General features: G+C 35.6%; 2 protein-coding genes across 2 annotated transcripts in view; both read left to right on the top strand.

Annotated features, from left to right (window-relative positions):
• LOC130672817 (serine/threonine-protein kinase WNK4-like) overlaps positions 1-13,901 on the top strand; it is a 46,462-nt gene that overhangs the window by 16,166 nt on the left and 16,395 nt on the right. The window lies entirely within an intron of this gene.
• Positions 1,567-13,901, top strand: part of LOC130672818 (uncharacterized) — a 54,933-nt gene continuing 42,598 nt past the window's right edge. Inside the window, exon 1 of the mRNA XM_057477573.1 lies at positions 1,567-1,570. The gene's annotated coding sequence lies outside the window, so the exon portion shown is untranslated. The remainder of the gene's footprint in view (positions 1,571-13,901) is intronic.

Raw genomic sequence — 13,901 nt, 5'->3', positions numbered from 1 at the left:
CGCGATCCGTTCACTATACGCCAGCTATCCATCTCTTTTGTGCGTACATATATAAATAGAAATACATACATATACATATATATATATATATATATATATTTATTGTATGACGAAGAATAAAAAAAGTGGCGTGTGTACAGCACACACTTAACGTATATTAAACATTAAGTACACGGTGGATAGGATTCATATATATATGTATCTATATAGCAGTTATATTAATATCTCTTTCCACGTTGGTACCGCGTTGGATCATGATTCAGGTGTTTATGCAAGCTGAAACTATTTACAAATTCAAGATGAGCTCTTTATTACTACGTATTTAGTTACGTGGATTATTTACATAATTAAATCTTTTTTACTAATTGCCAAGCACTTCCTGTTACCGTCCATATTCATGGTGTTTTTAATTATTACACACCATGATTATCATCAATATTCTATTGTCTATTTGAATTCAAACCAACAAATTTCGAGGGGAGAGATTTCAGAGACGAATTTTCGCTGGCGGATAAAAAATTTCCGACGGACGGTAATTTAGATCTCGAGGTTGCAGGGGGGAGGGGGAGTGGAGATGAAAAAATGTCAATTTGCAGGAGAAAGAAGACCCGTCTTGATTCACTTGAGAACACGTGTTTTTTCCTCGAATCCCTGAGACGCTCGAGGTTCCGAGCAGGAAGGGGACTAAAACCGGATGTTTGGGGCCCGCAATATACTCTAAGGGGACATGTGGTTGGACAGATAGTCATCGGTCTTGATGGCTAATTAGCAGAGCCATGGCGCGAACAAGCTACGAGCCCACTCGAAACAGATACTTGTACACATCCACACGTATTCTTGTATTTTTACTCCTATCCGACTTTGTCCTCGTATTTTAAGTGTATTTATGTATTACGTGTGCAGATGTGTGTCTTTATACGTATATATAAATAAATATGTACGTTTATATGTTGACAATTATCCGAGTGTTGTTAATGTAGTGTTACGACGATTGTGAGGGTCAGATTATCAACCCCTACGCCTCGTTTCGTTACACTTTGTTATCAAGCTAATAAATTCATTTCTCATGATCTCGAATTACAGACTTTTTTATCTATTTTTTTTTACCGTTGTTTATACTACTTCATAAAGCAGGAAAAAACACTTAATTTTATGTTACTTCAGTCGTGTCCAAAAAACATTCTTCACCATTAAAAGAATTCAAATTAAAATTTTTTCATGTTACTAAAAAATATTTACCTTTTTTTTACCCACATTTATTTAACATTCTTGTACATTTAACAATAATTATCATGCTGAAAAATATTTAAACATTTATTTAAATTTTAAAATTCAAAAAAAATTTTGTTATGAAATTTATTATTTTATTAGTAAAATTAAACTTATTAGAGTCTGGTACATTTGTTAATATTCCATACAAAAAAAAAACTGGCCCATTACTGGGTCGTGAATGGCTGCCAATTTTCGAGCATCGGCCGAAGATCGGCTAAATACCGGATGATAACGGTATGCCAAGCATTGGCCAATCATGGCAATCAATCACTCGATCAAACCATTGGCCAACGAACGGCAGTTAATTGTGCGCCGTTTTTATAAGCAAAAAGACGGCTGCCAATAATTGACCATACACATGCCAGTATAGTTAGCCATTTATTGGCCAATCATTGACAACCAGGCATCGGCCGATCTATGAAAAAATTTCGAAGCTCGGTGACTTTGTATGGGATTTTTAAAAATTTTCCCTCCATTTTCAAAGTGATTTTTTTTTCCAAAACAAAAAATAATTATTACACTGGTATACAAAGTAATCCATCGCGATAAAAATCTGTTTCCACTTGAAGGAAGATGACGTTCTCTCTCTACATTTATATATTTAATAAAATATAAATAATTTGAGTTTTAATACTCGTATCCATATATAAATTTTGATGGGGTCGTAGCGCAAATGTAAAGCGATAGACAAGAGCGATAAATTAAAGCAAGGGAAAAAAGGTCAGAAATACCGGGCGTTGCCTACACGCCGGATAGGCAGACGGATAATCAGCCGACGGTGTGTGTTTCCTGAGCTAAACAAAAACACTAGATTTCTCTTTCTCCCTCTTTATCTTTTCATCCTCTCTCTCCGTACCCACATCCACATCCACACATATTTATATATACATCTACATATATCGCTGCTTCCCTTCTTATTCTATTCAAAGATTAGCCGATCGTTATCGCATGGGTGGTTTGCGTTAACGAGCCACTTGGTTCGCCTGATCCATCCTGAGCCGTTTCTTATCTCATACTCCTCCTTTTGTACACATCTCCATACCTGTGTGTATACGTACGCACTTTTTTATTTTTAAACTCCCATTAATAAACATACATTATTTTTCGCGGGCCAATTTGCCTAATTTTTTTTTTTATTAAATTACAAAATTGCCGGTCACCTTTTCGACGCACGGCAGCGACTCCGACCCACTGCGTAAATATTTAATAGACGAAAAAGAAATTCCTCAAGCCTAAGATCTCAATAGACTAAATTATTTTATTTTGTTCTGTTGAAAAATTTTATTTTCCTCTGGCGCCATTTTAACTGATGGAACCGACATCTTAAGATTGTATCTCGAGCTTTTAAATCTTGGTAACATTTAAAAATCTTTATGTGCAGCTAGCTCTGAAAATGTGTCCTTATAAAAAATGTTTAGACAATCGAATAAATCAGACCGAGAATCTTGTCTCCAATATTAATGATCGGTATTTATAAATTTTTTATTTTTATCTACACTAATGGTGGTGTGTCGGGCGTAAGACTGAAACGACGAGAGGTAAAAGGGTGACGGTAAAACTCAGGTGGGAGTAAATATATCCTAGCTAGAGGTGGAAGAAAATAAGTATCCTCACTTTGCGGGACGAATGGCGCCCACGCACTTGGTGCCAACACCGCGAGCCTTCCGAGCGGCCCGAAAACTGGTTGGGTGGTCTTATATCGCTCCACCTACTCACCCTTTATGCGCACTCTGATCCGACAAAGCCCAAAAATTCTCACACAACAAAAAAGTTCAATAAAGAGGAGAGAAAAAAAATTTATTCGGCCCCGTGTAAATTTGCCCCAGTCGAAATTTAAAGCCTATATATATCCCTATAGCCCTAAATAGATCCGATTTAGAGCCCTGTAGTCCTGTAGCTCCGACTTTGAATCCGGAGGTCTTAACATTCACTGAGAGGTCCGATTTTGAGCCTTCAAGTCCGACAATATTAGTCCCGTAATAATAATAGGCCCTAAATCGGACCTAATTTTAATTTTCATCAGGTCCTAGTTTGAGCCCTTAAGTGCCGAAAACGGAAATTTGAAGCACCTCAGGGACCAAAATAGGACCTAATTTAACATAGAAACAGACTCTATTTACTCTCTAAAACTAAATAAGTGAAAATTTCACTAATTGAAATAGTGATCTTAAAATTCACTACAAAATTAGTGATTTTGAATTAGATTCACTAATTCATTAGTGATTCCCCGGATTCTACAATGATTACTAGTGGCGCCTCGCTTAAGGACTTTTTATTCTATCGTTGAATTATCAAATTCAGGGCAAAATTAATTACGATAATTTTTAAATACAACTGAACAGTATTAATTAAAGTAAGTTAATTAAATAAAACCTAATTTAGTTGCTAAATAATACATCTTGTTATTTTTTAATAGCTTTATATTTTTACTCCAACTTTTTTTACCGAACCTAAATCAAAACCATCATTGACAATAGATTCAGGTTATGAGTTATAATAATGATATAAATATTTACCGTATGAAAGTAATTTTAATTGTTAATTTAGTCGATCAAGTTGCTAAAAAAATTTTATAATCAATTACAAATAATAATCGTAATAATAATAATATTTTGATACAATATTATTAGCAACGATACAATATTTTTCCAAATAAATCCTCGTCAACAAGTGAATTAGTACATTTTTGACTAATTCAATCAGTGAAATTTTCACTAATTCTATATGTTGTTTTTTACTAATTCCAAAAGTGAATAGTCACTAATTCATAGTCGTATACTTTGGACAATTTAGATTAGTGAATATTCACAAGTAATTAGTGGTTTTTCACTAATTTAGTTTTAGAGAGTAGAGCCTCCAAGTCCGAAATAGGTCCGGTTTTAGAAGGCTCTAAGTGGGCTCTAAATTTCGACTCGGGTGGCGGTGAAAAATTAATAATTGAATTTCTGATATTTAGTCATTATGAGGAATTATCGTGACATCCGTCTCGAGTTGGTGAACGAGTAATGATTTGTTGGCCAGGGGACCGAGAGGAAGAGACCGCCGAGGGGCGGAGGTGTGAATAAGCTCGGCATGTCAACGTCTTCCTCTCGATTCTCGTGTCAGTGATGTTACTTTATTATTATCATTATATTATATATAAAAATATATTTTTATTTTTATTACAATTCAAGATTTCGTGTGTTTTAAACCCGAGGCTGAGCCCGCGTACCTCAACATTAACACTAATATAACCATAACCAGTTGATGTAAGTCCTTACCCTCGCTCATATTCATTTCAGTTGACGTGATACTATCTCGGCCGCTCCCCGAATAATTTTGTGAATGGCGGCGCCCATTCAATCTCTAAACCGGACTAATTAACTTGAGGACTTAGCTCCAGCCTCGTCAGACCCTATTTCTGTCACTGTCACTTTTATTGTTGTTATTATTATTATGGATTATTTATAAGCCAACGTTCGGAGTTTGGTATTGTCCTGCCCTCGGAAAGGAACAGTCGCGATCTCTAATTTTTTTCCTCAACAGCGGAAATGTTTTAAAAGTGATTTTTATTAGCTGGGCTGTCTATTAAAAAGATATTAAATTTTTTCTTAGGTCCCACATTTATATCTGATAGAAATACCAACAGTATATTTATATACCTTAGAAATAGTGTAGTAAAACCGTAAAGTTTTTTTACAATTTACTGGGCTCCTATCAAAGGCAATACAACAGCCTATTAGAAGGTTACTTTTGAAACCCGAACAACGAGGATCGGGATGTTGAGTTGGTCCCTAATAAAGTCTTATTGTTTTTGCGACGCTTCCTTCGGCGTTTTATAACTCAAAGGCAATACAACTGGCAACCCCGAGGCGGGTACTCTGAGCTGGCTCTTGCTCTTGCTCTGGACTAAGGACGGACCGGAGTTTGTTCGTGACTGTGGTCTACGCGCGTCATAATAAAAATAAAATAAATTGTAATGTTAAGTAAAGTAAATAAAAGTAAATAAAAGGCTCGTGGGACGAAAGAGTTTCTCGCGCCTATGGACTCTGCAGAACTCATCGCGACTTAAAGTTACGTGGCGATGTATCCTCGAGCGATGCTTTTATACAGCAAAAACCTCTACTCCATTGAACCCTCGTAAACTTTTTAGTCCTTTTTTGTTCATCGCAAGGACGATTCGACGGAGAATTTAATTTGGCCAACTCGTTTGCCCTTTTTTACTCCCTTAACTCTTCCGACCCGGTACTTTTATTTTTTATTTTTTCCTCCTCTTATATCTTTGACTCTTTTATTTATTTATTTACTTTTTTATCTCCCTACTCTCATACGATCGTTATCCGATGGTTTATCATATCCGTTCCAAGACTGCACGATACCTGGCACACGCGCCTTATTCTCAGATATCCCCACCTCCTGTCGCTACGAGAGATGAATGAGATGGGGAGGATCCACGGACGATCGAAATTTTACGATACACTGATTTCAGCTTATGCTTTTTTTTTATTGATTACATTCATGTCTTTTATTATTTATTCAGAAAAAAATTATTTATGTCTATGAGATTTATTTGTAAGCTTATCAGTAAAAAAATCTCACACAAATTTTCGTTTGGAAATAAAGTTCTTACACTCGCCGCTAGATGGCAAAAGTTTTCCACTTGTGGAAAATTTTTCCCAGCTTATAAAACTCCCGGATAACTTAAGATATTTTTCAGGCTATATTGGGGCAAGTTGGTTACGAACAAATTTTTTTTGGTAGCAGAAATTTTTCATAAATTGGCATATATTTATATTAATGAGATATATGACCCCGTCTCTATTTTAATTGTATGCAATATTTATAAAAAAAATGACTTCAGTCTTCTAATTGTTTGAATTTCAGCAAAGAAATAAAGGAAGTAAAGAGTTAAGATCCCGTAGTGTGGTCGTAGTAAAAAAAAAGACATGAAAGGTAGAGGGAGAGGGTGAGGGGGAACGGAACCTCGCGTGTATATGCTAATGTGAGACGAATGTCTCCTCCATATCCACCGGGTCCCATCCTCCTTCACTTATTCCAGTGTCTTGTGCGTCTGGATTTTGTACGATATGTTAAGAAGATCCTTCGCCTTCCTTCCTTCCTTCTAGTCCTGCTCAGTCCCTTCCTTCTCTTTTTACTTTTACTTTTACTTGACTCAAACTTAAACTAAAACTTATTTCTCCTGCATCTCATTCTTATTTCCCATTCTCGGTCTCTCGTCCTCTTGTAAGCCCGCGATAACTCTGTCCTCGGATATCTCGCTCACGTGGGCGTGTTGTCCGCCTAAACTTCTCCCAGCAGGGCGCATCGGCTGTCTGGCCGATCGTTTTCCAACAGACAATCGATTGCTCATCGACACCGCGATACATTAGTTGGAATTATCGCCGTCCCGTACACATACTCGGCTTTGCTCTGCTCTCTGCTCCACTCTATGCCAATAAAACTAATGCGAAATATTATTTCCGTTCTACAAGGGCCCTTGTTATGTACAACACACGACTCGCCGAGTCATCAATACTTATAGTTATATTTCGATTAATAAACATGCATAAATAATAACTAAATGTTATGTTTTATACATTGTAACATAATTCATATCTAAAGCAATGAAAAAAAAATATATAGACACAGGAAAAGGCGGGCAAAATGGGACCACTGAGGAAATAATGGATTTTCCTGGACTCAAATACGCTGGATCTTCTTTTTTTTTACTTCCGTTTGAAGTAGGAGAAGGGGGGGCAAAACGGGATAGGCCGGCAAAATGGGATACCCTCAAAATTTCGTCAAAATTTTTTTTTCTCGAAAAACTTTCGAAAATGCTCAAAAATGACATCTAGTATCATTTTACACTATTAAAAGCTAAAAAAAAACATTTTTATAGTTTTTGCGAAAAGTATAATATTGGCGCCAATTTCAAATTTTGAAAAGAAATAACAAGGAAAAACTTCTGTAAAAATATGTTGAGAGTAAATTTTATTACTTACATCAATTTAGAAAGACATTATTACATCAATTTTATTCACTTGAAAAAAAAAAAAAAAATTTACTTTTTTTTGGGTATCCCATTTTGCCCGCAGAAAATAAAGATTTTTTTTCTGATGGCAGTCTAAAATTCGTTATATTTATTTCAAATAGAATCAAATAGAAGCCAATTTACGATATTTATGTCCCTAAAAACTAAATTTTTCGTTAAGTATCCCGTTTTGCCCCCCTGCCCCTAATTGAACCAAATTTTAAATTACGACCGATACAACTATTGTTTCCAGGCGGGAAAAACGGTCCACCTCAAAAGAAATTTTACTACAACTAAAATTGTGCAAAAATGAAAATGAGTCGTAAATTACGATTAAGACTAATTCTGGAAAAACAAGCCGCGTCGAATGACACCTCAAAGATCAAAATCGGTTCATCCGTTCAAGAGTTATGAATATTTACATACATACATACGTACGTACACGCATACATACACTCGGACATCATCGTGAAATTAGTCAGGATAGCTTCCTAGAACCTCAAAACGTCAAAATCTGATAGAAATTCGGTTTTTGCAAATCGGACCGAAACCAATAACTTCCCGAATTTTTGAAAATTTTCAATTTTCTTAGCGGGAAGTTAAAAAAACTTTTATCAAATTCTTAGGGTGGCCCGTTTTGCCCGATCTTTCCCTATATAAAAGTTAATAAATAAATAAATCAAGAGCTAACGAACTAACAGATAAATATTATCGTGGCTGAATGAGAAAACAGTTGTTAGACTCAGAAGTAACTTCTTAAACTTTTGTTATCCCTAGAGATAGCGACAGCGAAAACAGGACTTAGGTGATTTCATTTTACGACAATTTTTTTTTTAACACGTGTACTCTTGTTTATGATAATCATTCTTTATTATGTGTTACTTTTTTTTTAAATAAAAATTTTTCCCTCTCATTTTTTCAAGGGAAGCTGAAAAAATTCAGTGACTTTTTAAATTATCAAATTTTCTTTTTTGAACCGTGATGTGAGCCAAAAAAATTTGTATGAAGTGAAGGCCCAATTTGTCCAAGAAATTTTGCCTCCTTTGTTTATTTTCAAAATTGCTCACTCTAATTATTATAAAACAAATTTTTTTTTCCGTGCACTGAAATTAATTTGAAATACAAAATAATTAGTTGTAATACATGTTTTACAACAAAATAGTTTGGGTTCTTAAAAAGTATAAGAGTCTAATGTAAAGGTCTGAACTCAGACAAAAGTGGGCGTTGGGTCCCTAATTATGGCCAGTTCGTTTGACATAAATGTAAATGTATCAATGTATAAGTATCCTTGTATGTCAGCAGTTTCATGTATCCGGGCTTGGGTCCCATGAAAAAGTAAAAAAAAAAAAAAAAAAAAAAAAAAATATATGAGAGAAAAACAAGAAAAACAATCTTGCTACTTATGTCTCGGGATGACACTGCGGGGGAGGCGCCAGTTTATCTTTGTCCTCGTTATCGCTGATTTTTTAAGAGATCTCAGACTTTCCCTTGGAATAACTTTCGTTATCTGTAAAGGTATAAACTATAAAAAGGTACAACGAAAATGGAAAATAGTAATTTCGTGCCGGTGAAATGTTGCCGAGGCCATTGTCAATTATCTATTTTTTCAATAATCGTAAAAGTTTGTGCGGATTAATTGCCTCGACTCGGGTTGGGCTGCAGGGAACCTAGATTTCGAGATAGAAAAACACGCCAGATGTGAGGCTCAGTAGTAAATGTCAGAGTGATATTAAACTGGAGTACAAACAGATACTTTTTCTGTTAAAATACAAATACCAGAGAGTTGTCATGTTTTACGAGAAAGAGAAAGAGATAAATTTAAGTAGGTTTTCTATTCAGTTATTCTTTATGCTGGCTCTGCTTGACGTCCAAACTAGTCATCAGACACCGTATGTCACACTTAAAACACTAAGCACACACTGTTCGGAAGCTTCTTCGTTTATGTTTGTTATTTTTAATGCCAAGTTGAAAAAAAAAAAACATATTTCTTAGTAATTATTAATGATATCTTACTTTTCAAGTCTTGAATATTTTTCAAACAGAATTCCCTAGTAGAAATTTTTATTTTACTCCTGACCAGAATTTTATTTTTAAAAATTCGATTAAAAATTTTTTTTTTCGCTAGCTGACGTCGATTTTTTCATCGAAGTGTTTCAAGTGATTTTCATTTTAAAAATTTCCAAAAACTCTGATTTCGAGGCGCGAAAAGATGGAACGTGTCGAAAATTTCGGAGCCAGTCCATAAATTTGCCCGTTTCTAAAATTTTTATAGAATTCCCTAGTAAAAATTTTTATTTTACTCCTGACCAGAATTTTATTTTTAAAAATTCGATTAAAAATTTTTTTTTTTCGCAAGCTGACAGTTGATTTTTTCATCGAAGTGTTTCAAGTGATTTTCATTTCAAAAAATCCCAGAAACTCCGATTTCGAGGCGCGAAAAGCTGGAGCGCATTGAAAATTTCGGAGCCAGTCCATAAATTTGCCCGTTTCTAAAATTTTTATATGAAAAAATTCTTTTCAACTCAACATTATATTAAAAAAAAATGTAATTTCATAAATCAGCGATTTAAAAATAAATTTTCAAAATAAAAACTCGTTTGACGTGAAAAATTACTAAAACAACTCGTAAGAAAATGTCAAAGCAGCTTTAAAAATTAATCACCAGAAAAATTTTTCCACATTAATTACCATTACCGAACATATATATTTATATATATTTAAATTAAAACAATTGATAACTTCCTGAGTTTAAAAAATTTGAATCGTGGCATGTAGCGGTCCTACAGCTGCGCAATAAAATTCCCTGACCATGTTAAACTAATTAGAACGTGTCAGTTTTAAAAAAAAACCTCGAACCCAAGTAAAGAAAAAAGAAAGTAAAAAGTAAAATACAGATAAAAAATGACTTTGTCCTGCAACCTCTCAAATAAATCGTCGATGCGACGCGTCTAGATCGTTTTAAAAAATAAGCCATGCAGCAGAAATAAATAAATAACATAAATAAAAAAAAAAAAAGGAAAAAAAATATCATTAAGACCCGGCGCCAAGGGTCTGAAACGTGAGTAAGATTCTCAGGCTCACTGAATTTAAGAAGCAAAATATCTCTAGTTTTCTGGTCTTATGCTCCGATGGTTCATTCTACCCAGTCTCTTCCTGTGTTTTACGTCTAGTCTCGGGGGAGTGCACTTTATAAATCGCTTGCACGTTACACACATAAAAGAGAGCCAGCAATTTTCACACAGAACAATTTCACTCACTCATTTCTTCTCTCTCACTCTCCATCTCTACCTCGTATCCCTGCAATCCAAACGACTCAACCGCAAGTTAAACCCACCAGAATATGTCTTGGTTTAAGACTTATTTTACTCGCGACATTTTAACAAATCATTCGCTTGCTGCATTATATCAAACGCATAATTGTTCGCGCTCGTGTAGAGATGCACGCTGTGTTATAATCATATATCAATCGTGAGACACCCTATAGAGCGTGGAATCCCTCGAGACACGTGTTTATACCGTCCTCTGCTTTGTGACATCCCAACAACAAATATAAATAAAAAAAACTCATTTTATTTTATAATAAATACGTTTTTATTTTATAATAAATATGTACACTTATACATATCTATTTATATTGGGGAGAGTGGGCCACCGCGGGATATCTGACCGAGTAATTAATTCTTATGCTTTTTTTATCACTGAATGTTGGTCCTTTTTATTTATTTGCAACAAATCTGTCGTCATTTTTTAATTTCTTCATTAAAAAAACATTTTTTTTCACCAAATTCAACAAATTTATTATAATTTTTCAAAATTTTCCTTCAATTTTTGGACTGGCCCATTTTACCCTAAATGTTGTATATAAATTTTTTTTTCTAAATTTTTGTGGTACGCCGTTGTGCCCCGGGTCCACTATATAGATTTGCTGGGCATGAAAAATAAATAAAGTTGTTTATTAGACTGACTCAAAAAAATCGACTAATTTTTTTTTCTTCATTATATCGAAAAAATTTTTATAAATGACGAAAAAAAAATACTGTGAAAGTTTGAGCTCTTAATATTAATATTAACAACTGCCGAATCGCAATTTTCTATTTCCCGTTTAAATAACATGGGAAAATTTATTTTTTAAGCTTTGGAATTTTGTAGCTCTCGGTGGGACCAATACTTTTGAATGCTTAAGACATATTCTTATAGGAAATTTGACGCTCTACAAAAAAGGTCTCTTATAATTTTTCGATATTTTTATTTCTTCAAAAGTAATTCGGAGTTAAAATTAGATTGACGATAAATTTTTACATTTTTTAAATTTTTTGACGCAACCATCAACTTTATCCGAAAATTTTTAAGGACATTTTTTGTAGACCATTTTATTTCCTACAACTTATCTCTGAGAAAATTTTCAGTATTTCTCATAAGTCGTAAGTTATTCGCAATTAACTGAAAATTTAATATAATTAATTTTAAGCAACAAAATTTCGATACGCAAAAAAAGAACTCAAACTTTCCCCGTATTTTTTTTTCGTCATTTCCAACAATATTTTCGATATAATGAAAAAGAAAATTTGTCGATTTTTTTGAATCAGTCTATTGTTTGTGTTTATAAGCCAGGGCAGTAGACAACATAATAAATGAAGCTAACAAGCGATAGTTTTAGAGTGAGGTGTATATTGAGCATAATCAGGCTGGAAATCTCTCCCTAGGTCGTAAGTTGCAGGAGGTGCAGTGATAACCGGCAGCTGCACCAGAGTAACCCTTTCGCCGGAATCTCCCGCATCTGCGGCCCGTTCGCGACAGTTTGCGCTCTATTAAATCTGCAAAATTACGCTGTTTATTAAGTCCTCGGATGCTAACGTCCAATTCCCGGTAATTTATCAGTCTATTTAATTTGTCAATTTATAAAAATAAAACCACTCCTAAAATTAATTTTTGGTATCGCGTTCTGGGATCTCGGAGGTAAATATCGAGACCTCGCGCCTCACGGTCGTTAGGTGCCACGCGGCGAACATAAATATTACCCAGTGTATCCAACATATATTGCGGAAGATAGAAGAGGACTCGAGGACGAGGACGAGGACGAGGACGGGGTCCAAATGTGAGCAAGAGCAAAAATAATAATAATAATAATAATAATAACAAGAGTATGCTGAGGACCGGGTTGAAGAAAACGAGGGGCTGCTGTCACGCGGGCAATTTAAAGGCTGCTCAGCTAATGAGCCACCGCGAATGCCCGCGTATTTTTTGCCAGGTCATCTGTAGCAAAAAGACTAAAGACCCGAGGAATTAACCGGGACAAAAGTGTGCTCCCAACAAGGACAGCCGTCTCCTGGAATCTAAACGTGTGGCCGAAGGTTTGCCACAAATTTAAAGGTACCAGTCCGAGGAAGCATCAATCTGTTTTGTCATACCAGCCTAATGATTCTATCGAATAAATGTCTCTGTTAACTTACGATTAATATTTTTTGCCCGAGATTCTTCATGCGCGAACCTCTCGTCCCTCTATATCTATATCTATATCTATATGTAGACATCCTGTTTATTATTAGATCGTTGAAATATCGAATTTTTAACGCGACAGAGGGACGCAACACACATGCACGGTAGTTTAAAAAATAGCGGATAAAAAAAGTCTGTCATAACTGTCAGCAAGCGACAAGGACATTTAATAAATACCCACGAACGAGCATGTGAGCATGCTGGTATAGAAGAGTTCAGGGTATAGAGGGTACTCTTTTCCAGTTTTATTTACGCGTTCTGTCTATGTACGTGTGTATATATACGTCTGTATATATTGCGTACGAATGAAATAAGTAGACTACTATAAGTGAGTGAGATAGTATGACGGTGACAGCGGCAACGAGCCGTGCATCGGTTAGTCTCGCTACATCAAGATTCTTAACCTCCCGGCCCCAGACTCGAATTAAGCCACGTGCTTCTCGTACACACATTTTATTACTCTTTTTATAAGACTCACTCATAAGTGGGTATATACATATCGTCTATTTATCATGGGCAATTATCGCGAGCTCGTTGCTTTATTTAATTCATTTATTTATATAAATAAACGAAGGAACCGCGAGAGGGAGAGAGGGAGAGAGGGAAGGGATGAATGAATAAAAAAGACTGACGCGACTTTTCACTTACGGTAAAAATTTCATTGTACTATTCAGCCGCCATAATAATAACTCACGAGTGGTCTTCGGACGGTGTATACATATTATGATACGAGGACACGGCGAGTGGGCTTTTTTTGTCCGGCCGTTCCCCGGGCCACTAGGGAGATCGGCAAAACATAAAGGCACCGGCGGTCGAGTGGGCACTCTCGGGACTTGCACTCTCGACTCTCGACTCGGCTCTACGATAATGTTACGATGCTCCTTGGTCAAGTAGACTCAACTCCAGAGCCCTTCAAGTTGTCCAGCCCTCTATTCAGCTGGTGAGCCGAGCCCAAGTGTCCTCGAGTACGTGTAGGCTCTTGAATGGCTCTCGAGATCTGAGTAAAGTCCATCCGTCTTCACCTGGTCAGGGATTACTGTCTTTTCCCTCGGTCTCTGTCTCAGTCTCAGTCTCTGTCTCTGTCTTGCTCTTTATCCTTGTCCTGTCTCTTTGCAAAGTCTTT

This window comes from Microplitis mediator, chromosome 8 (genome assembly GCF_029852145.1).
Source record: "Microplitis mediator isolate UGA2020A chromosome 8, iyMicMedi2.1, whole genome shotgun sequence".
NCBI classification, from domain to species: Eukaryota; Metazoa; Arthropoda; class Insecta; order Hymenoptera; family Braconidae; genus Microplitis; species Microplitis mediator.
This window is presented reverse-complemented; position numbering and strand designations above follow the sequence as displayed.